The sequence below is a fragment of the Oryctolagus cuniculus genome, chromosome 3 (assembly GCF_051225735.1).
Source record: "Oryctolagus cuniculus isolate XC-2025 breed Fujian yellow rabbit chromosome 3, ASM5122573v1, whole genome shotgun sequence".
In the NCBI taxonomy this organism is placed as follows: Eukaryota; Metazoa; Chordata; class Mammalia; order Lagomorpha; family Leporidae; genus Oryctolagus; species Oryctolagus cuniculus.
Window position 1 is genome coordinate 21663315 of NC_142869.1, and position 20856 is coordinate 21684170.

At 44.3% G+C, this 20856-nt stretch overlaps 1 protein-coding gene across 12 annotated transcripts in view; it reads left to right on the forward strand.

Moving 5' to 3' along the window:
- The window catches only part of LOC149127282 (uncharacterized), a 421278-nt gene that overhangs the window by 146397 nt on the left and 254025 nt on the right, over positions 1-20856 (forward strand). For 3 of the 12 annotated variants that reach the window (XR_016231897.1, XR_016231888.1, XR_016231901.1), the window contains one exon: positions 20034-20156. The exons of 3 other annotated variants lie outside the window; for them this stretch is intronic. The gene's annotated coding sequence lies outside the window, so the exon portion shown is untranslated. Of the gene's footprint in view, positions 1-12689; positions 12742-16795; positions 16898-17441; positions 17654-20033; positions 20157-20856 lie in introns of those variants that run through there. 6 more of the 12 variants (XR_016231890.1, XR_016231898.1, XR_016231893.1 and 3 more) reach the window with 6 other exon arrangements.

The window sequence follows — 20856 nt, forward strand, 5'->3', positions numbered from 1 at the left end:
AGGGAATAAAAGGCAGCTCTCCCTGGGGAAACAGGGGCAAGGTTCCCAGAAGAGGGGACTTTTCAGCTGGCACCTCTCTCTCATTCCAATTCCATTTCAACCCAGTTCTCATAGGCTCACTGGGTGTCTTCTGTGTGTAAGGCAAGGAGAATGGGTGTGAACATGTATGCTCTAGAGAGCCATTCAGACGCAAGTTCATGTTTATGCCTTCAGAACTGTGTGCTTTGGGATGGGGTCACACAGGCGAACAAAACCAATTCTAAGGAGCTTCCAGTCTTATAGTAGCCTCTGTTCCTAGGCTGTGTGTTCCCCACTCTGAGTGTCCCCCCTCTCCCCCGTCTAGATCAGAGTCAGGAGATAGGGTAGCCTTCTGGAAGCAGGTGTCAAAGAGCTGCGGTAGGGACTTTGTTTCTGAAGCTCCCCCGTTTTCCTTGTTATGAAGGTGGTATTTCAAGATGTGGCTGTCCAAGTGATGTCCTTGTGGACACAGGGACAAAATGGTCTCATATCTACAGTTTGAAGCATTAGGGGAGGTATGTTTAAGCTAGCCAAAGGCAGGGATGTATTTTGAGGCCTGCTTCTTGACTGGGTGTTGCAAAAGATAGGGGAAGCAAAGGAGTTAGATTCTGTGGTGTTGGCACCATGGAGGTGCTGCTAGTGTATCAGCCAGGGCCAGCAATGAGACAAAATAATTGTGGGTTTTGGTAAATGTAATTTGACTTTAAGAATGCTTAATCAGGGCTTGGACATAAAAAAGAAATACTATGGCACTAGAGAGTAGCAACAGTAGGAAGTACCCCCTTCAGGAGGGCTGGGTTCACAAGAGAAAGAGGTTGGAATTATCAAAATTTAAAAATCTGGAACTGACCTTATGGTGCAGTGGGCTAAGCCATTGCTTGTGGCACAAGCATCCCATATCATAGAACTGGTTCAAGTTCTGGCTGCTCTGCTACTGATCCAGCTTCCTGCCAATGTGCCTTGGAGGGCAGTGGTTGATGGCCCAAGTGCTTGGGACACCCATGTGGGAGACCAGGATGGATTTCCTGACTCCTGGCTCCTGGCTTTGGCCTGGCCTAGACTGGGCTTTTGTGGCCATTTGAGGAGTAAACCAGTAGCTCTCTCCTTGTCTTTCTCCCTCACTCTCTGGCACTCTGCCTTTCAAATAAGTAAACAAACAAATTAAAAAAAACAAAAAACCCTCCAAAGAGAGACTGAAACTCGGGCCTCTGAGGAAGGAGCGCTGGTCTCCTTGAGAGAAAGAGGCTGGTGCTTTGAGTGACAGCTAAGTTGGTTTCTACTGGGACAAAGTGGCATTGGCAGACTGAAGGCTGTGTGCTGTCTGATGGCACCACCAGTAGCAGGCAGGAAGGAGCAGGCTTCCCCTATCTTGCAGCTTCTCTCTGGTGCCCCCTCCTGGAAGAACTTCACATGGCACCAGGGGGCAAAACATTTCGTTTGCGGAGTTTCAGCTCAGGGATGCACAAAACCAAGAACAGAAGGATGGATTTGCAGCTGAGGTCACTGATTTAATAATTGGCTCAGTTAGGCCGCTGAAGAGGTGTCAGTGCAAAAAATTTGCCAAAAGCGATCAGGCTGGGTTCTGAGTTAGTTAAGGTACTACTGGCTATTAAAATAAACACAAGCTCAAAAGTATGAGCCCAAATACATTCTGATATTTTTCTAGCTTCCATAAAGCCTGCTATGGCTTTTGCTGATCTCTGGGTGGCTCTCCTCTAGGCAAAGATTCAGAGATCCAAGTTCTTTCTATTTTATGATTTGGTAGTATCAACCCCTAGCTTCCAAGGTTGCATATCCATCTGCTTCCAGACAGCAAAAGCAGACACACCTTGAAGTGTGTGAGCTCTTTGTGTGCTCTGCCTAGAGATGGCACTTGCACCCACATTTCATTGGCTTGACATTGGCATGTGAACTCCTAACTGCTAAGAGAGGCTTGGAAGTGTGGTTGAGCTGCGTGCTCAGGAAGCCAAGGAAAAAGCAGAGACCATCAGCAGTTATGACACAGGTTCAGCACACCCCACAGGTTAGCCTGTCAGCAGTCCTCTCCTATGATGCTGGCCAGCCTTAGCTCACTCCACAGGTGTATGCATGGAATGACAGCTCGAGTGTGTGGGGAAGATTGAGGAGTAAATGCCCCAGGAAGCAATAATTTGTTCTTTCCTTCAATTAAAATTAGCCTGTGTTCTCATGGTGCTTTGGGTTTCAAAGAAGTTTGCCCTGTTCTGAATCCCAACTCCTGGGAAGAAGATGGTAGAGGGGATAGTAGAGAAGATTCTTTCTACTTTTTTTCTTTTTGTTTTTAATTAATGAAAGATGCTCACTGTTACGGAAAAAACTAAAACAAGAGAATTTTAAAAAATTGAGTATATATGTTGCAAATGTTTCTCCCATTTTGATTGTTCTTTTTTATTTTGTTTATGGTTTCTTTTGCATACAAATGGTCTGAATTTTATTATTATAAACTATATAATTTATTAATATAAACTGTTATAAACTTTCCCTTCCTATTCCAAGGTCATGAACACATTCTTCCATATTTTTCCAATACATTCATGTATATATTGTTAAAGCTTATAAACCATGGTGAATTTATTTTTGTGAATGCCAATGGTACAGAAATCTGATTTTATTTATTTAGTTTAATCAGATGACTAGCTCATTGTGTATCTATTACTGACCAATATGTCCTTTTCAAGTTATTTGAAATGCTACTTTTATCAGATCTTAATTTTCTTTATATACATTATGTATTAGCTTTTGTTGCTGTTGTAACAGATACCCAAATATAGTGGATAAAAACAATACACATTCATCATCTTACAGTTCTGGAGCCACACTCTGAAGTGGCCTCACTTGGCTAAAATCAGGATGTGGCATTCCTTCTGGAAACTGTGGGGGAGAATTCCCTTTCCTTGTCCCGGCTGTCCATGTTCCCCAGTTCATGGTCCCCTTACATCGTTTAAGCAATGGAGACTCAAATCTTTCTCAGGCTGAATCATGCTGAAGTTGACACTCATGGCTTCCTTTCCCTTGGGAAACATCTTGTGATTACATTGGTCCCACTGACATCATCCAGGACCATCTCCCCATCTCAGCCAGGGCCAGATATCCATTCTGTCTCCAACCTTACATCTCCCTTGCCTCGTATTATGGACTGAGTTGTGCCTTCTCCTAATTTATATGTTGAGGTTGTAGCCACAAGTTCTTCAGAAAGTGACTGTCATGGAGTATGGGATGTTTATAGAGGTCATCAAGGTTGAATTGTGTCAAATGGACAAATGGAGACCCTATAAGGAGACACCAGAGATGCGGAAGTACAGAGGAAAGACCTTGTGAAGAAGCAGGAGTAGGTGGCCATCTGCATGCTCACAAGAAAGATCTTAGAGCAAACCAGCTGGGACTGAACCTTGATCTCAGACTCTCAGCCATTAGCAGTATTGAGGTCCCTTTAAAAACTAAGAATAGAACTATCATAGGAGTCAGCATTCTCACTACTGGCTATATATCCAAAGGAAGTGAAATCAGCATATCAAAGAGCTGTCTAGGCTCCCAATAATCAAGTTTTGCAATCACCCAAGGTGTCTAAACAGTTATTGAGCCATAAAAGAATGAAATCCTGTCACTTGCGGCAGTATGAACAGACCTGGAGGACACAATGCTAAGTTAAATAAACTAGATACAGAAAGACAAATATCACATATTCTCTCTAGTATGATGAAGATACAAACATTGGTCTCATAGAAATTGAAAATGGAATAGTGTCACCGGCTGGGAAAAGCAGGAGGGAGGGGACATAGGAAAATTTGGATAATGGTTCACAAAGTACAGTTTCGTAGGAGGAATTAGTTTAAGTGTTCTGTCGCACAGAAGGGTACCTACAATCTACATCAGGTTATTATATTTCAGAATAGCTGGAAAACTTTCCAAACATAGAAATGGCAAGTGTTTGAGAGGATGGAACTGCTAATTACTTGATTAGTTACACATTGTGTATATATGTTGAATAATCATATTCTCCATAAATATGTGCAAATATTTAAAAATTGAAAAATATAAGATAAAAACAAGTTTGAATTGAAATTTTAACCTTGAAAAGGAAAAATTCTGATGTTTAGCTCACCTAGACTATGTTATTTTATAATGGCAGCCCTGGTAAATGAATCCAACAGGTACTAGCATATTCCCAGGGCTCATAGTTTAGGGCAAGGATTCGTCTTTGGGAGGCCATCACTAACTATTACATGTTAGTAGATTTGTGTGTTTTTTATATTCTCTTACATTGATCTAGTCATTTATTCCAAAGATGATATCATATTTTGAAAATTATCAAGGTGTTATAATTATTTAATCTTGTATGGGTAGACTTTCTTGTTCATCATTTTAATTTACTCATTTTTTTCTTGATTATTATGTACCCTTATTCTTCCATATTAGTCTTTGAGTCATTTTGTCCTTTCCTGAAAACTGTGATTGCATTAAATTTATAGGTTAATCTTGGCCAGTTAGCATCTTTACACAAACAATGTTATTCTGTTTAATCATTGCTGTATAACAATTTTTAAAAAATTTAAAAAGATTTATTTATTTGAAAGGCAGAATTACAGAATAGGAGAGGGAAGGGAGGAGAGACAGAGATCTTCCATCTGCTGGTTCACTCCCCAAATGCCACAATGTCTGGGAGTAGACCAGACTGAGAGAAGAGATCTTCCATCTGCTGATTCATTCCCCAAATGGCTTCAATGGCCAGAGCTGGACCGTGCTGAATCCAGGAGCCCAGAGCTTCCTCTGGATCTCCCATGTGGGTACAGGGGCCCCAGAACTTTGGCTATAGTCTGCTGCTTTTCCAGGCACACTAGTAGGAAGCTGGATTGGAAGTGAAACAGCTGCGTCTCTCAACAGTGCCTTTATGGGATGCCTGCATCAAAAGTGGAGGCTTAAGCTGCTACACCAAAATGCTGGCCCCTAAAATTTATTTTTAATTGATACATAATAATTGTACGTATGTATGGGGTAAAGTGTAATGTTTTGATACCAGTATATGATGTTGAATGATCATAATTAATAACCATATCTGTCACTTCAAACATTTATTATTTCTTTGTGGTGAGAACATTTTAAAAGTCTTCTAGCTATTTTGAAACATGAATATGCGCTCATTCATAATGTTCTCATTTATTTGTAGGCTTTTCCCCAGGTGCTTTCTAGTTTTTGTTGATGTTGTGAATAGGGTGGTTCTTCCTCCTTTATAGTAGAAAAACAGAGCTCTGAGGCGGGAAAGGCCTCATCTGAGACCATGGAGAATCAGGGTGCAGGCTCTAAGTAGACATGAGCCTCATCCCAGGGGTCTGTTCTTGGCCACAGGCAGCCTTCAGCCAACTTCCATGAGACCCACAGTGCCAAGTTCTGTTTTGGGTCAGTGCTCGTGTGTTTGGTGGAGCGGCATGGAGCCAGGTTTGGGAAAAGGCTGCCTTGGAGTCAGGGCTGGTTGAGAGGTCATGTAAGGGTTGCTCCTATTCCACAGATGGAATCAATGTAGGGTAGAGAGTGGGCAAGGGAAATTCTGGGGAGCAAGCAAGGGAGCATCTATAGAGTCACTTATTTCTTAACTGTGACTCATTAAGCCAGTATCATTGGGGAAGGAGTATGCACCAATAAAAAGTAGTAACAATTGTTCCTAATTCATAATAAATAAAATCCAACTCCTGCTCATTGAAGAGAAGTAAATAGTCTCAGGGCTCTTCATTAGGATGACAAAAGAGATTAAAGGTGAGAAAAGAGAATGTGTATGTGGCCCAGAGTTATCAAGGTCGAGGAATCCAGAGTGGGGAATAAAAGACTGTCTCAAGTTGCGTAGATCGATCCCTCCAACTGGCTCAGCTGTAGGAGCAGCAGGAGGTGGATGGTTGAGTTTTTCTTGACCATCTACATGACACCTCAGAGTCCCTCTCAAGAGCTGCCCAGTTTGGACTTTCCCAGTCTCCCATGCAACTTTGGGCGGGGTTCATGATCCACTGGCTACACTCAAGGACACAGCATTTATAAATACATTGGGGGACTTTCCAGATCTCTTTCAGTGGCTGTACTTTTGAGGTGGAGAATATCTGAAAATTGGAGAATGTTGCTTATTCCCAAACAAGGGAGTACTTTTCTGAGCTGCCATCTCTGATTGCACCTGAGGATATTGATTTCACAAGCCAGGAATGAGGCATGAGAAAGATGTGCTCTTACTTGAGCAACTTTGTTTCTTAGTCCTAGAATTCCTGGGGCTGGGGTTCCAGGACCATTTATGTTTTAGGGTACAGCCCTTTATCTGCTCCTTTAAGCTGGTGGACTATAAGCCCTAGAAACAATAGAGACCTAAATGTCAATAGTCATAGAAGATGTGTGTGTGGAAGGAAGAAGAGGTACAAGAAAAGGGGATGAAGGCCCTCATTTTTCTAAGAGGCAGATGGGAGACTGTTGCTCCTTCTTGGATACAGAGAAAATGTTTTGTCCATTGATTGGTCCACCCATCCATCCATCTACCCATCCATCCACCCATCCATCCACTCATCCATCCATCCATCCATCCACCCATCCACACTCCATCCATCCATCCATATATTTATGCATGCACTGTCAGGATAGTGTTTGGATGGCATGGAATCATGACATGCCAGGCTGAGAAAGGTTCTTGGCTGAGATAGTCAAGATACAAAAAGTGATTGAGGGACTGATAAAGAGATCTGAGGGGTTGGGGCCTGGCGCCGTGACTCACTTGGTTAATCCTCCACCTGTGGCGCTGGCATCCCATATGGGCACCGGGTTCTAGTCCTGGTTGCTCCTCTGCCAGTCCAGCTCTCTGCTGTGGCCCAGGAAGGCAGTGGAGGATGGCCCAAGTGCTTGGGCCCTTGCACCCACGTGGGAGACCAGGAGGAAGCACCTGAGCCAGCCATAGCGGCCATTTTGGGGGTGAACCAACGGAAGGAAGACCTTTCTCCCTCTCTCTCTCCCTCTCTTTCTCTCTCTCTCTCTCTAACTCTACCTGTCAAATAAATTTTAAAAAAATCTTAAAAAAAAAAAAAGATCTGAGGGACAAAGTCCTGATGTGTCTTTTCCTAGGAGTTAAATGTGTCTCTTTTCCATTTGGCAAACTGAACCAGCTTTTGGCCATAGCTGAAATGGGATTAGACAAAAATGGGAAAGATTCACTATTGGCTGAAAGCCTGAAGAACAAGATATCTGATGTGATGTGTACACTGGACTTGTGTGGGAAATGGTTAGTTTAATATTTGCTGGGTACACTCTCCTCATTTTTACCCCTTCTTCCAACCCAAGGGGGTCCTGTCCTTCCTAGAAGAACCACCAGAAAGGAAGCAAAAGGGCTGTGGCAGTGCATGGTATCTTTTCCATGTTTTTGTCCACCCTAAGAAATTCAGCAGTCTGGCAGGTAGGTTAGGTTTTAATGTTGAGGAGAGGACTTGGAATGTGGAGAGACAAAGGGAAGGAAACATGAGGAGTGGTGGTCTTTAGTGAGCAGTTGCCTGCATAAATCTCCATGTTGAGGCCCCCCAGAGTGCAGTGCTGGCTCCCACCCTCCTGAGGATTACGGCAGAGGGCACCCACACCTGCTCCCCAGCTGGGTGACCCGGGTCCTCCAGCTCTCTGAGCTTCAGTTTCTTCAACTGGAAGACAAGAATGATGATAATATCACATGACACGTTGGATTGTTTTTGAGGGATGCATACAATAATCATGTGAGAGTTATTCTGTTGAATGGCAGTCTCTGGTTAATCTGAATAATAAGAATTTTTCCAACGTACCTTGCATTGTCTTTGAATGCCAGCACACATGAACCCTTTTCCAAAATCCTCTGGGGTGTTCTATCTGCAGGGGCTACTGTCCAGGAGAAAAAGGATGACCTGAACCCTTTGGCATGTACAAGTGAAGCTGAGTTCTCAGCACATGAGTCAGGGATAGAGCATTGTGCCTTTCTGGGAATGCATGTGTGTCCCAATTTTAGATTTCATGACCTTGTGCTGGCTTTTAAAGTATAACTTGTGGGGCCGGTGCTGTGGTGCAGTGGGTTAACGCCCTGGTCTGAAGTGTCTGCATCCCATATGGGCGCCAGTTCCAGGCCTGGCTGCTCCACTTCCGATCCAGCTCTTTGCTAAGGCCTGGGATGGCAGTAGAAGATGGCCCAAGTCCTTGGGCCCCTGCACCCATGTGGGAGACCCCGAAGAAGCTCCTGGTTCCTGGCTTCGGACTGGCGCAGCTCCAGCTGTTGTGGGAGTGAACCATCGGATGGAAGACCTCTCTCTCTCTCTGCCTCTCCTCTCTCTGTGTAACTCTGACTTTCAAGTAAAATAAATCAATCTTTACAAAAAAAAAAAAAAGAACAAAGCAGAAAACAGAACAACAACAACAAATGTATAACTTGTGTTATCATGTCTAGTTGAACTTATTTTTTTAAACAGAGATATTTATTTAAAGCAGCAAAATTGGTATGTACAGGCATTTATTTCTTTTCTAGTTTTTTTTTTGATTTTTAAAATTCATCTCCCATATATAAAGGAGAACATGCTCTTTTACTATATAAATTTCAAGAAAATTTTCTTTGAATATTTATTTATTTGAAAGACAGAGTTACAGAGACAGAGACCGAGAGAGAGAGGTCTTCTATCTGCTGGTTCACTCCCCAGATGGCCATGATGGTGGGTCTGGGTCAGGCCAAAGCCGAGCCAGGAGCCAGGAGCTTCTTCCAAGTCTCCCATGTGGGTGCAAGGGTCCAAGCACTTGGGCCATCTTCTGCTGCTTTTCCCCGGTGTGTTAGCAAGCAGTTGGATTGGAAGTAGAGCAGCTGGGACATGAATTGATGCCCACAGGGATTCTGGCATCGAAGGCAGTGGCTTTACCCACTACAACACAATATTTTTAGAAAGATTTTTTTTATTAATATGAAGATAACAGATGTCATGTATTTCATAGACACAATTCTAAGAAGATAACTCTACTTGCCTCCCTTCCTTCCTCCCTCAAATTGCCTTCCTTCTTTCATTTTTTCCCCCCTTCACTTAAAAAAATCACAGTTGGATAAGTAAAACATTAGCTTCAAATGGCTGTGGTCTGAGAGAGTGGGGAAGAAGCATGGCCCCAGGTTGAACCTAGGGAGACTGCGAGCAGCAGACTCCTTAAGTTTCTGGAAATATGGCCGGCACTTGCCACTTGACCCTTCTCTGGGATAAAAGCCCTGCTGTTTGTCAGTTTCTGGCACAGTGCTTCTTCCTTGCCCTAGGGAGAAGCCACCATTCATTGATTTCAGGAAGGGGGGATGCTGCAGGGGCCACGGCTGGGAGCCTGTCCGATCGTCCAGACAGCAGGGACACTGGAGAGGCAGCATGGAGGGTGCACGCCGCGTGCGTTTTTCCTGGGACTCTGCGTCTGGGGTAATGATGGATGTGAAGACGTCCTGTTTAGTTTTAGTTTTTCCTGTTCAGCAGCTGATAATCTCCCCCTATGTTGAAGGCATGGGTTCAGTTAATGCTGGGGCTTTTTGCCTGTTAAACTGTTACAACGCAGAACGACAACCCCTGTGCTGGTTAAGGATATTTATTTCAAGCCCTAAATCAATTTTGAGCCCCCCTTCTCTTTTCCCCTCCTGGTGCACCCCATCCCCTTTGGAACTTGGGAAAATCCAATTTCCTTCCTGCCTTAATCTCTCTCCAGTTTTGCACAGACTCTGCTCTGCCTGCACCTGCTCCTTCCAGCTGTGAGATTCCTTTTGGTAAAATACTTTGTGTCCTGCCAAGTTGTCGATGGACAAGACCCCCATGGCCGCTTCCTGGCGCTCTTAATGAACACAGTTGTTCTGTTTTCCAGGTCCCCGGGAGCTCCCCCATTCAATCTAGGAGCCAGCAGTGGATTCCGCTGTTAGAGTAAAACCTCTGCCCGGGGCCTCCAAACGCCTGCTCTTGAATGAGGAAAAAATTTGAAATCCAGCACTCCCTATGCTGGTACTAAGTGCTTTGAGCATTATAGCTCCAACTCCTATATCACAGGAATGGTCAGGCTAAGTGAGAGAGCTTGCAGACCTGCCATCTCCCCAGGCCCGGGGCTAAACCCTCATTATTAATGACAGCAATCACCACCCAGAATTCAAGTCATAAATAATAAGTGTCTTTCAGCAGTCACAAAAATGGCTGCAAACATTCATCATCTGCACACCTCTTGAAATAGCCATGGGAATAAGCACAGAACTATTATGGCCAATCTCTATCTCTGTTCCAATGCTAGCACTTAGTTTTATTTAAAAAAGAAATGTCCAGAGCAGTACAAACTTTAGAAGGTAGAAACATTCCACAAAAAAATTAGTTCTCTGATGGAAGAAGTTTGGAAAACTGTTTATTATATACAAACAAAGTTAAGTGGATTTTTTTCCTAGAAAGACCTCTCTGAGTCTTCAATATACTAATATACATTGGGAATCTCCAAGAGTGGTAAATTGTGTTTTCCAAAAGTAGTTGACCTTAACCTTTCTCCCCTTCTGGCATAACCTGTCTATCTTGCAGAACACTATTCAGTGGTGTGTTGGACGTATTTAACAACTGGCTCTCCAGGTGGGAATAAAGGGCAAAGGGCCATAGTTAGTGCTTGTGGATTCTCGTGCTGTGAATATGCTCTCCATAACCAATTTCAAGCTACCAACTTGAAGTCACTGCACAGAGTTGGGGAGATGTGGCCGTAATCAGATCTCTGAGCTGCAGGAGGCTGGTGTGAGCTGGCTCAGGGTGGCTCAGCACTCCACTGTGACAAACCATTGAGGAAAAGCTGTTCTTCCTTGCGCTCCTCTTGTTTCCACTGAGAACAGGGAAGAAATGAAAGCCAATGGATATGAATGGTGTTGGACTTCATAGTAAAACAATAATAGAATATGGTAGGTGGCCGGCCCCGTGGCTCACTAGGCTAATCCTCCGCCTTGCAGCGCCGGCACACCAGGTTCTAGTCCCGGTCGGGGCACCGGATTCTGTCCCAGTTGCCCCTCTTCCAGGCCAGCTCTCTGCTGTGGCCAGGGAGTGCAGTGGAGGATGGCCCAAGTACTTGGGCCCTGCACCCCATGGGAGAACAGGATAAGTACCTGGCTCCTGCCATCGGATCAGCACGGTGCGCCAGCCGCAGCGCACTGGTCGCGGCGGCCACTGGAGGGTGAACCAAGAGCAAAAGGAAAACCTTTCTCTCTGTTTCTCTCTCTCACTGTCCACTCTGCCTGTCAGAAAAAAAAAAATATGACAGGAAATTCTCAGTGCTTGGAATCCTTGCTCACTCGTCTAAGTAATGATCCAGTGAAGTTTCTCTGTCTACGACCGATTTATGATGGGGGTTGGGGTCTGGTGATGATTCCTGGCCCTCTCAACTGGCAGAAGAGATGGCAGAGCTGTCCTGACTTTTCTCCCACTTTACTGGCTTCTTGTCTGCACAAGGGCAGATGCCCCAGTGTCTATGCACTATCTGGACAGCTCTGTAATCTCAGAACAACCTTCCTGACCACCTATCCTGGAGGTCCTTGAGCAGCTCTCTTTGGCCCTAACCTGTGCGCACTGGACGCATTTATTCACGTAGGTCATCTGATAACACAGAGCGGAAAACTTAGATTTGTATTTCATTAGCATTTGACATGGTAGAACACTTTCTTCTTTTATTGTTTAGTTATTTTCTTCTCCTGGACTCCAACATAACACTTCCTCCTGCTTCTCCTCTTACCTTTGGCCACTTCTGCCCTTGCTAAATGCTTGGATTCTTTTTGTTTCCCTTCTTTCCCCACCCCCCTCCTCTTCCCTTCCTTCCTTTCTTTTTTCTTCTTTAATTTTTGCAATAACATACTTCCAATTTTCTTTATAATCAAAGGCTTAAGGTACCACTAACCCAAATGTTCCACAAGTAAGAAGTAGAAAGCCACTGTTCCATAGGAATATAGACAGGGACTGTAAACAATGATCAAATAATAAGATGTCAGTTTCATTCTTATACATTTTTTATTCTATATTAACTATCACACATCAGAGAAAACACATGGGATTTATCATTTTGGGACCTCCCTTCCCTGCCTTCCTCTGTTTCCACCTCTCTCTCCCTTCCCTTTGCCTTCTCTCTAGATGATCTAATCTATTCTCATGGATTTCAATGTCACTGTTATTATGATGACTTTAAGTTTTATCTTTTAAAAGCAGGACTCTCCCAGGAGCATTAGACTTGTGGAAGCAGAAGTCTACTTGGTACCTCCATCTGGATGTCCTACAAGTTTCTCCGCCTCAACTTGTGTGACAAGGACCTCGATGTTCCTCGTGCCTCCCCCCATCTCTCCCTCCGCCTTCCTTATCTCAATAACTTACATTTCCTTCCATCCAGCTGCAGAAGCCTGAAGGCCAGAATCATTTATTTATTTATTTTTTTATTTAGTAAATATAAATTTCCAAAGTACAGTTTATGGATTACAATGGCTTCCCCACCCCCCCATAATTTCCCTCCCACTTGCACCCCTCCCATCTCCTGCTCCCTCTCCCATTCCATTCACATCAAGATTCATTTTCAATTATCTTTATATACAGAAGATCGATTTAGTATATATTAAGTAAAGATTTCATCAGTTTGCACCCACACAGAAACACAAAGTGTAAAATACTGTTTCAATACTAGTTATAGCATTACTTCACGTTGGACAACACACTAAGGACAGATCCCACATGAGAAGTAAGTAAACAGTGACTCCTGTTGTTGACTTAACAAATTGACACTCTTGTTTATGGCATCAGTAATCTCCCTAGGCTCTAGTCATGAGTTGCCAAGGCTATGGAAGCCTTTTGAGTTCGCCGACTTCGATCTTATTCCAACAGTGTCATAGTCAAAGTGGAGGTTCTCTCCTCCCTTCAGAGAAAGGTACCTCCTTCTTTGATGACCTGTTCTTTTCACTGGGATCTCACTTGCAGAGATCTTTCATTTAGGTCTTCTTCTTATTTTTTTTTTACAGAATCATTTTTGACTCGACTTTCGTTCTTAGCTTGCCTTGCCAATCTATCAATCTTGAATGAATTGATTTCATTCTACCACCTTGTTTTATCCCTGAGGGTGGTACCTTCTGCTACACCCAAACTTGGCAATGGTCTGTTGGGGCCATAATCTACTGCTTTACCTACAAAGAAGGAAGATCTAGGAGAGGGGCCTCAGCTCAATTACTCTTCATTAAATTTTCTTTTGCTCATTCTCCAGACCAACAGGACCCCAAGAAACACGAAGGGTCTTTCTTATTCAAAAGATTCCACATTGACGTGTCCTTATTCAGTGTATCTAAGCCCCACCTACTTCGCGTTTCCTTGTATTCAGTCATTATCCTGTGTCCTTTGCTATTCCATGACAAACTCCATTACCAAACATAGATGAGTGGCTCAGTGTTACGACGTACCTTGAGAAAATTCAGAAAAATCAAGTCAATTCCTCAGTGAGAATTGGTTTATTCTTTCTTTTATGGTTTTTGGTTTCTAGGGTACATTTGATTTCCTGTATATATAAATCAAAATACCCTCATCTCACCTGTGGGAAGCAGAGACTTTCAAGTAATTTTTTATCATTTATTGTTTATTTTTTTGACAGGCAGAGTGGACAGTGAGAGAGACAGAGAGAAAGGTCTTCCTTTTTCCATTGGTCCACCCCCCAATGACCACTGCGGCTGGCGCGCTGCTGCGGCGCACCGCGCTGATCTGAAGCCAGGAGCCAGGTGCCTCTCCTGGTCTCCCATGTGGGTGCAGGGCCCAAGCACCTGGGCCTCCTCCACTGCACTCCTGGGCTACAGCAGAGAGCTGGACTGGAAGAGGAATGACCGGGTCAGAATCTGGCGCCCTGACAGGGACTAGAACCCAGAGTGCCGGCACCGCAGGCAGAGGATTAGCCTATTGAGCCGTGGAGCTGGCTTTTATTTTTTTTTTTTTTAATCATTTTTAAGATAGAGGAACTGATGTCCAGGTTGTGACTGCATGAAGTGAAGTTCAAACAGGCAATGGCGTGGTCCTGTGGTTCTTTGGCTCCATTTCCATTAGAAGTAGATAAAGACCAAAGTGTCCCCAAGAACACTGCTGAATTGATCACTGGGCACAAGGAAAGACAGATCCTGGTTCTGAGGGGCCTCATACATGGACTACTGGGGTCCCTGTGTAAGAAAAAGAATACAGAATTTCATGCAGAAGGGAACAGTTAAGTTAGAATGAGAAAATAATCACAAAAAATGATATTAAATGCTTTTGAAGTATCACAAACATAATAGAATCCAGAAAATTATATTCATGCTTTTGTTAATTAATTAATGGACAATTGTATAATGATTCTTCCTATATTTTTTGTCTACATACTCTTTTATTGCTTTTTTGTATGTTAATAATTTGGTAAGATTTTCTATAGTGAGAACAATGATAATTCAGCCTTTCTTTTATATTGATTGGAATTTGCTTTTTTTTTCAAAACTATTTGTTACTTAATATGTTTTCTGTCAGTTTTATATCTTGTTGTTGGCAATGTCATGAATTTTTAGGATTATCAAACCCTTTGGGAAAACCTCAATCACTTGTCTTTTATATGTGAGCTGTAATATTTAAGGCATTTCAAGTTTTCTCTCATTTTTGAGATTTAAAATTTTAATTGTCATAAATACATACAACATAAAATTTACCATCTTAACCATTGTTGCATACAGTTCAGTAGCATTAAATCCATGTACATTGTTGAGTTCAAATCCCTGGAACTCTTTTCGTCTTGTAAAACTCTAAACTCTACAGCCATTAAAGAACTTCCCAGTTGTCTTCCCACCCCATTCATGGTAACTACCATTCTACCTTAGGTCTCCTGGAATGTGACAATCCTAGAAATTTCACACAGGTGGGATCATGCGGTGTTTGCTTGTCAGTAATTGGCTTATTTCATAGCCGGATGTCCTCAAGGTTCATCCACATTGTACCATGTGTCAGAATTACTTTTCCTTTCCTTTAAATAATAATATTTCAGTGTATGTGGAAGTATATGTCTTATTTTGTTACCGATTCATTTATCAATGGACACATAGGTTGCGGCCAGCTTTTGGTATAGTGAATAATGCTGCTTGAACGTGGGTGTACAAATACCTCTCCAAGACCTTGCTTTCCATTCTTTTGAGTACGTTCCCAGAAGTGGAGGGCCCTGCTCATGTTTATTTAAAATGTTTGAGGAACTACCACAGTGTTTCCTAGAGGCTATACCACTTTGCATTCCCAACTGTGCATAACTCCCAATTTCTCCACATCCTTGCCAATGTCTGTTGCCTGCCTGCCTTCCTTCCCTGTTCCCTCCCTCCCTCCTTCCTTTTCTTCCTCTCTCTCTCTCTCTCTGCTCCCTTTTCTCTATTTCTCATTTGGGTGGTACTATTCTAACAGGAGTGAGGCAGTACCTCCTTGTGGTTTGGACTTGTTTTTCCTGAATGATTAATGCCATTGAACATTCATGTGCTTATTAACCATTTGCAAATCATCTTTGGAGAAACAGCTATTGAAGGTCTTTGCTGATATTTTAATCAATTCAGTTTTTTGGTTGTTGTTGATCAAATTTCTTGAACAGTGACTAATTTTCAGTGCCCCTTGAATTGATTTCATTCATTCATCAATTTGCTCTCCATGGCCTTGTAGTGGCATATTGTATTGTTATTTTTTTACCACCAGTACAATCAGTTGGAAATTAAGCTCTTTCCTCCAGTGTCTTTATTATACACCTTTCTTCTCTTTTTAAATTGAACTGCCAGAGGTGGGCATTGTGGTGCAATGAGTTAAGCTGCCCCTTGACACCTGCATTCTGTATCAGAGAGCAGATTCGAGTCCCAGCTGCTTTGCTTATGATCCAGCTTCCCTCTAGTGCTTCCTAGGAGGAAGAAGATGATGGCCCAAGTGCTTGGGCCCCTGCCACCTATGTGGGTGAGAGACCCAGATGGAGTTCTGGAATTCTAGCTTTGACCTGACCTAGCCTTGGCTATTGTGGGCATCTGGGGAGTGAGCCAGTGGGTGGAAGATTCCTCCCTTCTCTCTCTCTCTCCCTCCCCCTCTCCCTCCCTGTGTTTCTCCTTCTCTCTCTGTAAGCCTACCTTTAAATAAATAAATAAACAAAAAACAAACAACTGCTTCTAGAATAACTTTTTTTTAAAATTACAATTTACTTGTTGGTGTCAGAGTTATCACTTTTGATTTTATGTAGAAATCTCTGAAAACCACTTTCTATGTGTGGCATGTTTATCCTTGTATACTTTGAGTTACCAAGCATATTTCTGGTAAGAGAACGATTCCATTTTGCCTCAATATTGATGAAAATTGAATCCTGCATTTATAGTTCTTTGTTTCCATGACTGAACAAGTTTCCACATAACTAGCTCCTGGCTTCTTATATTTTAAAGCTTGGCTTTTCTTCAGTATGCAGATACATTTATGCCACAATTGGCCCTCTGGTCTGACACCTTTTATGCTGTGACACTGGATGAGTCAGTCCAGTGGGCAGTAGGACTATTTCTGGAAGTCATTATGACAATGGGAATGCTAGAAGTATAAACAGAAGTCACTGATCCATGTAAATATGTGCCACTGAGCCCGGATGAAATGTACCCTAGATGCAACTCTCTCTTAGCTACCCCATGCCCCAGACACAAATACCCCCTGAACACAAGGGACTAGAGGGAAGTCGGAGTGCAAACAGACAGTGGTCTTTATGCTTTAAGGTTGAAATATTCTTTTGCAAATTTTTCAAGAAAAGGTCTGCCATGTACCAGTGTTGTTGGGACTCTTTCTGGGCTTTGGACCTGGGCTGTGCAAGCGAGGACTCCTGCAGCCTTCAGTTCACCAGCTTCAGGGTGAGTGCATCTGCGTGGGTGAGCAGAGTCCCGATCTTCAGGAAGGGTGAGGTGAGGAGTGTGAGGAAGGACCCAGGACGTTTGCTAACCTCCCCAGGCTTCTGCAATCACACACCACATGTTCAATATTCCTGGAATGTCCCTTCTTGGCTGGGGACCATGGACTTCCTGGTAAGATGACAGCAAGCTGTGATATTTTTATTTTACTATCCCGCCAGTCTTCACCTGCAAGAAATGTCCCCTTAATTGCTTCAGCATGGACCCCAGCTGACATTCTCCATTCCTAAGGGTCTCCCAGTCCCAACCTCACAGTAAACTCAAGACATCCAAATGATGCTGCCAGACATGGCAGCTGGAAGCCAGACATCACGGCCGATTTGAGCAATTAGCTGAGCTCCCATCCTGGGCTGGCCTCATTAGGGGAGTCCAGATGTCCACGCTGGAGCTGCCTCCCATCCCTGGGGTGGGCTGTCTCCCAGGTGAGGGCCAAACTGGCGTCTGTGGGAGGCGTGTCAGAGCCCAGAGAGTCCTTCCTAATTTTCAGGGCTGCTAATTGAAGTTGAGTGAGAATCGCAGAGGTGCCGGCCATTGCTGTCTGGTCCCGAAGGCTCTCTGGTTTCCCGTGCATAATCGCCGTCTGCACACAGCTCAGCCCATCTGGGGCAAGCACAGCTGCCACGGCTCAGTCGATTGTGAAGGGTGTTCAGGCACAGTCATGCTGTTCCTCTGCTGCTCAGCTCCCACCGTGACTAAATGGTAACATCTGGAAAAGGGCAGGGCAGGGCGAGGGCAAGGAGGAGGAGGAGGGCGGGAGAGGATTAAACCTGCTCCATCTTTATGGGAAGATTTTCTCTGATAATGTGAGCCTTTTCTTTCCCATGTAGTGGGAGGTGGGGAAGGAGAATCTCATCTGACAACAAACTGACAGAGGGGCCAGACAGAGATACCAGCTGTTGTTAGGGCCTGCAATGCTGTCCACTTAGGGAGTTCATTTGCCTCCTAGGCTATGTGAATGGAGTTTGGGGTACACAGCATGTATGGTCAGAGTGCACTACCCCCACCTCAACGTCTGCCAGCTTGACACAAACTGGACCATGGGATTGTCTTAGTTTATTCCTAGGTTGACCCTGAGATAAGATTTTGGGCACAAGTAATGGGAAAAAGAGCCGAGAAAAGAAAAGAAGAAAGCTGTGAGTGGATTGTGTTTGGGGCAACTGATCCTGCCATGTATCTTAGACTAAGGTGTGCCCTAGGGCAAGAGACTGCCAATGTTAAATGGGGGCATGTTCTAGGTATATAGTGGCAAGTTGGTTACCCTAGTTGTGGGTGTGACTAAGATTACGGCTGCAGGTGCCTGGCTCTATCAGTTCCCTGAGTGTGTAGACCATACCTGCCTTAAATTGAGTTGTCCCACTAGGGACACTTGTGGGTGAGGGCTGCTCCCACAGGTGTTCATTCTCTGACGGTTCTGACCTACCCAGTAATGAGGCAAGCATACTCCAACAGCCAGAGGGAGAACAAGATGGGAATCCAAATATGACTGCCATACAGATCCTGTCTTTCCCTGAATGTAAGTGGAAGGAAATTTTAAAGGTGGCCATTGTTCCCCTTTGAATGTGTCTTTTCACCCTGCGTTCTCAGTACACCATGAATCGCCATTCCCATCCCATCTAGGTTCTTCTGCTCTTGTCTCCTTGCACTCTTGGGAAGGCTGCCTCTTAGGGGAAGGATATGACTATAGGTGTGGTGGTAGGAGGCAACTGGTAGCTCTGTCTTTTTGAACTGGGTGGGCAGAAGAGCCAGCATTGATCCCTGCATAGGCTGCACACAGGAGGATTTCTCTTCATGACTGCAACTCAGCTTTTGCATAGTCTGGTCATTGCAGGCTGGGGTGGATTGGACCTTACTGTAGGCAGAGCAGTGGTCCACAAAGATGCCCGCATCGGAATCTCTAGACCTGTGTGTTTAGTCACACAACAGAGGGGGGTTAAGTTTGCTAGTCAGCCTGACCTTAAAACAGGGAGATGACCCTGGCTGAGGTGGGCCTGATGTAATCATAAGGATCCTTAAAAGTAGACGTTAGAGACAGAAGAGGAAAGTCAGAGTTGGAGACGTGCTTCTGGTAGAGTAGCTGAGGAGATGCAGGGTTGCTGGCTTTGAAGATGAAGGAAAGGGGTGGCCAGCCAGTGAGTGGGGGTGGTCTGTAGAAGTGAGAAAAAGCAGGGAAATGGATCCTTCCCCAGAGCCTCCAGAAAGGAGTGCAGCCCCTGTTGACACCTTGGTTTTGGATCGATGACACCAGTGTTGGACTTGCAACGAGAAGTAGAATTATAAATCTGTGTTGTTTTAAGCCACTCAGGTTGTGATGATTTGTTACAACAGTGCATGGAGGACCTGGCCCTCTCAAAAACAGTTTTTGCTCCATTTTACTCACTTGCACTTCCAAGTCAGATTTCACTGAAACTTAGAGTTCCAGAGCTACCGATCTGAAAGCCAATGAACTGGGTCACCGCAGTCCTTGTCTTTGTAGGGCTGCCAGCCTGGTGGGGGACACCGAGAATGCAGAAAATTGTGTATGGGGGCTACAGAGGAGGTAATGCCTGACCCTCACGAGAGGAACTACAGCTCTGGCAGTGGAGCCCAGCCTTCAAGTTTTCAGCTTGGTTTGATGCAGGGGGATGATGCTATTCAGCCTCTCAGGAGGGCCCAGGGCTTGTTTGTTGAATGCACTTGATTCAAGTTGAACTTGGGAGTGGGCTCTTAGATTCTGTTCCATTTCCACCTATACCTTGAAGAAGGCCCACCCTGATTTTATCCAAGAAGGGTTGTCAATGGTGCACCCTTAGGGGCTTTCAGGAGCAGCAGAGCCTGCCGGTATGCCGCACTTGTCTCTGACAAAGCTGGGTCTCTCCACACATCAGTCACATAATCCCCAAAGCCCTTTCCAGACAGGGTCTGAATTAGCTTGCTTGTTGAGTCCACATATCATTGGTCTCAGTGCCTCCTCGGCTCCAGCATGTTATATGCATGTCCACTAGAGCAATCCTCATGTTATACTGTGGCTTGTGTTCTTTTTATCTGACTGTTAGACTATGGACAGCTGGAAGGCCCAACCGTGTCTTATTTAATTTTGTAGAATGACAGCCCTGAAGGCTTGACATACTCTAGGAGCTCAGTAGATGCAGCTGAATCAATTAATGCATGCGCCTTTACCCCGATGTGCTCTTCAATGTGTGTTTCCTTCCTCGGCAATGCAAAGGTAGGAGTTATTACTTCTGATGGACAGTGGGATGCTTCATGGAGCATGTGACTGTTGAGCTGGTGGCTTAGTGAGGAGTTACAGCACAGGGGTAGCAGAGGTATCGAAGGTGAGAAGAAACAGCACAGGCCCAAGTGCAGAACACCTTTGGGAACTGCCGACCAGATTGGCATGGCTGTGGCCCTGAGTGCGAAGCTATGTGAAACAAGAACAGAGTTTAGGGTTAGAGGTTTGCTAGATCACGAAGGGCTCTCCATGAAGGGTCAGGGGTTTGGAATTAATTCTTCAGCTGATGGAGGGACCACAGAAGGGTTGGGGGAAAAAGGAGGTTTTATAAAGATTTAGATATTTTGTAGTTTTTTTTCTCCCAAGGCTAATGAGCCTGAGTTATTGATCTCTTAGGCCTTTCCCAAATGGTTATAAATAACTTTCCTGGGGGATGTTTTAAGGTGTGACCCTGGTCAGGGCCCTAGGGAAGTCTCTGAGCTGTCTCCAACAGGCTGAAACTCAGGCTTGTGACTTTTCCTTTGAGACATAGGCCTGGGGGGCTGTCCTGCCCTGTGGGGCTCTGGCCTGGTATCTCTATTAGAATAAGTGAGAGGTCTCCTGGCCTGCAGGGGATGTTAATTATCCATCCACATGCAGCCTTTTGAGTCCAAGCGGTGATGAATTGCATCCGAGCTCTGTGCAGCACATCATC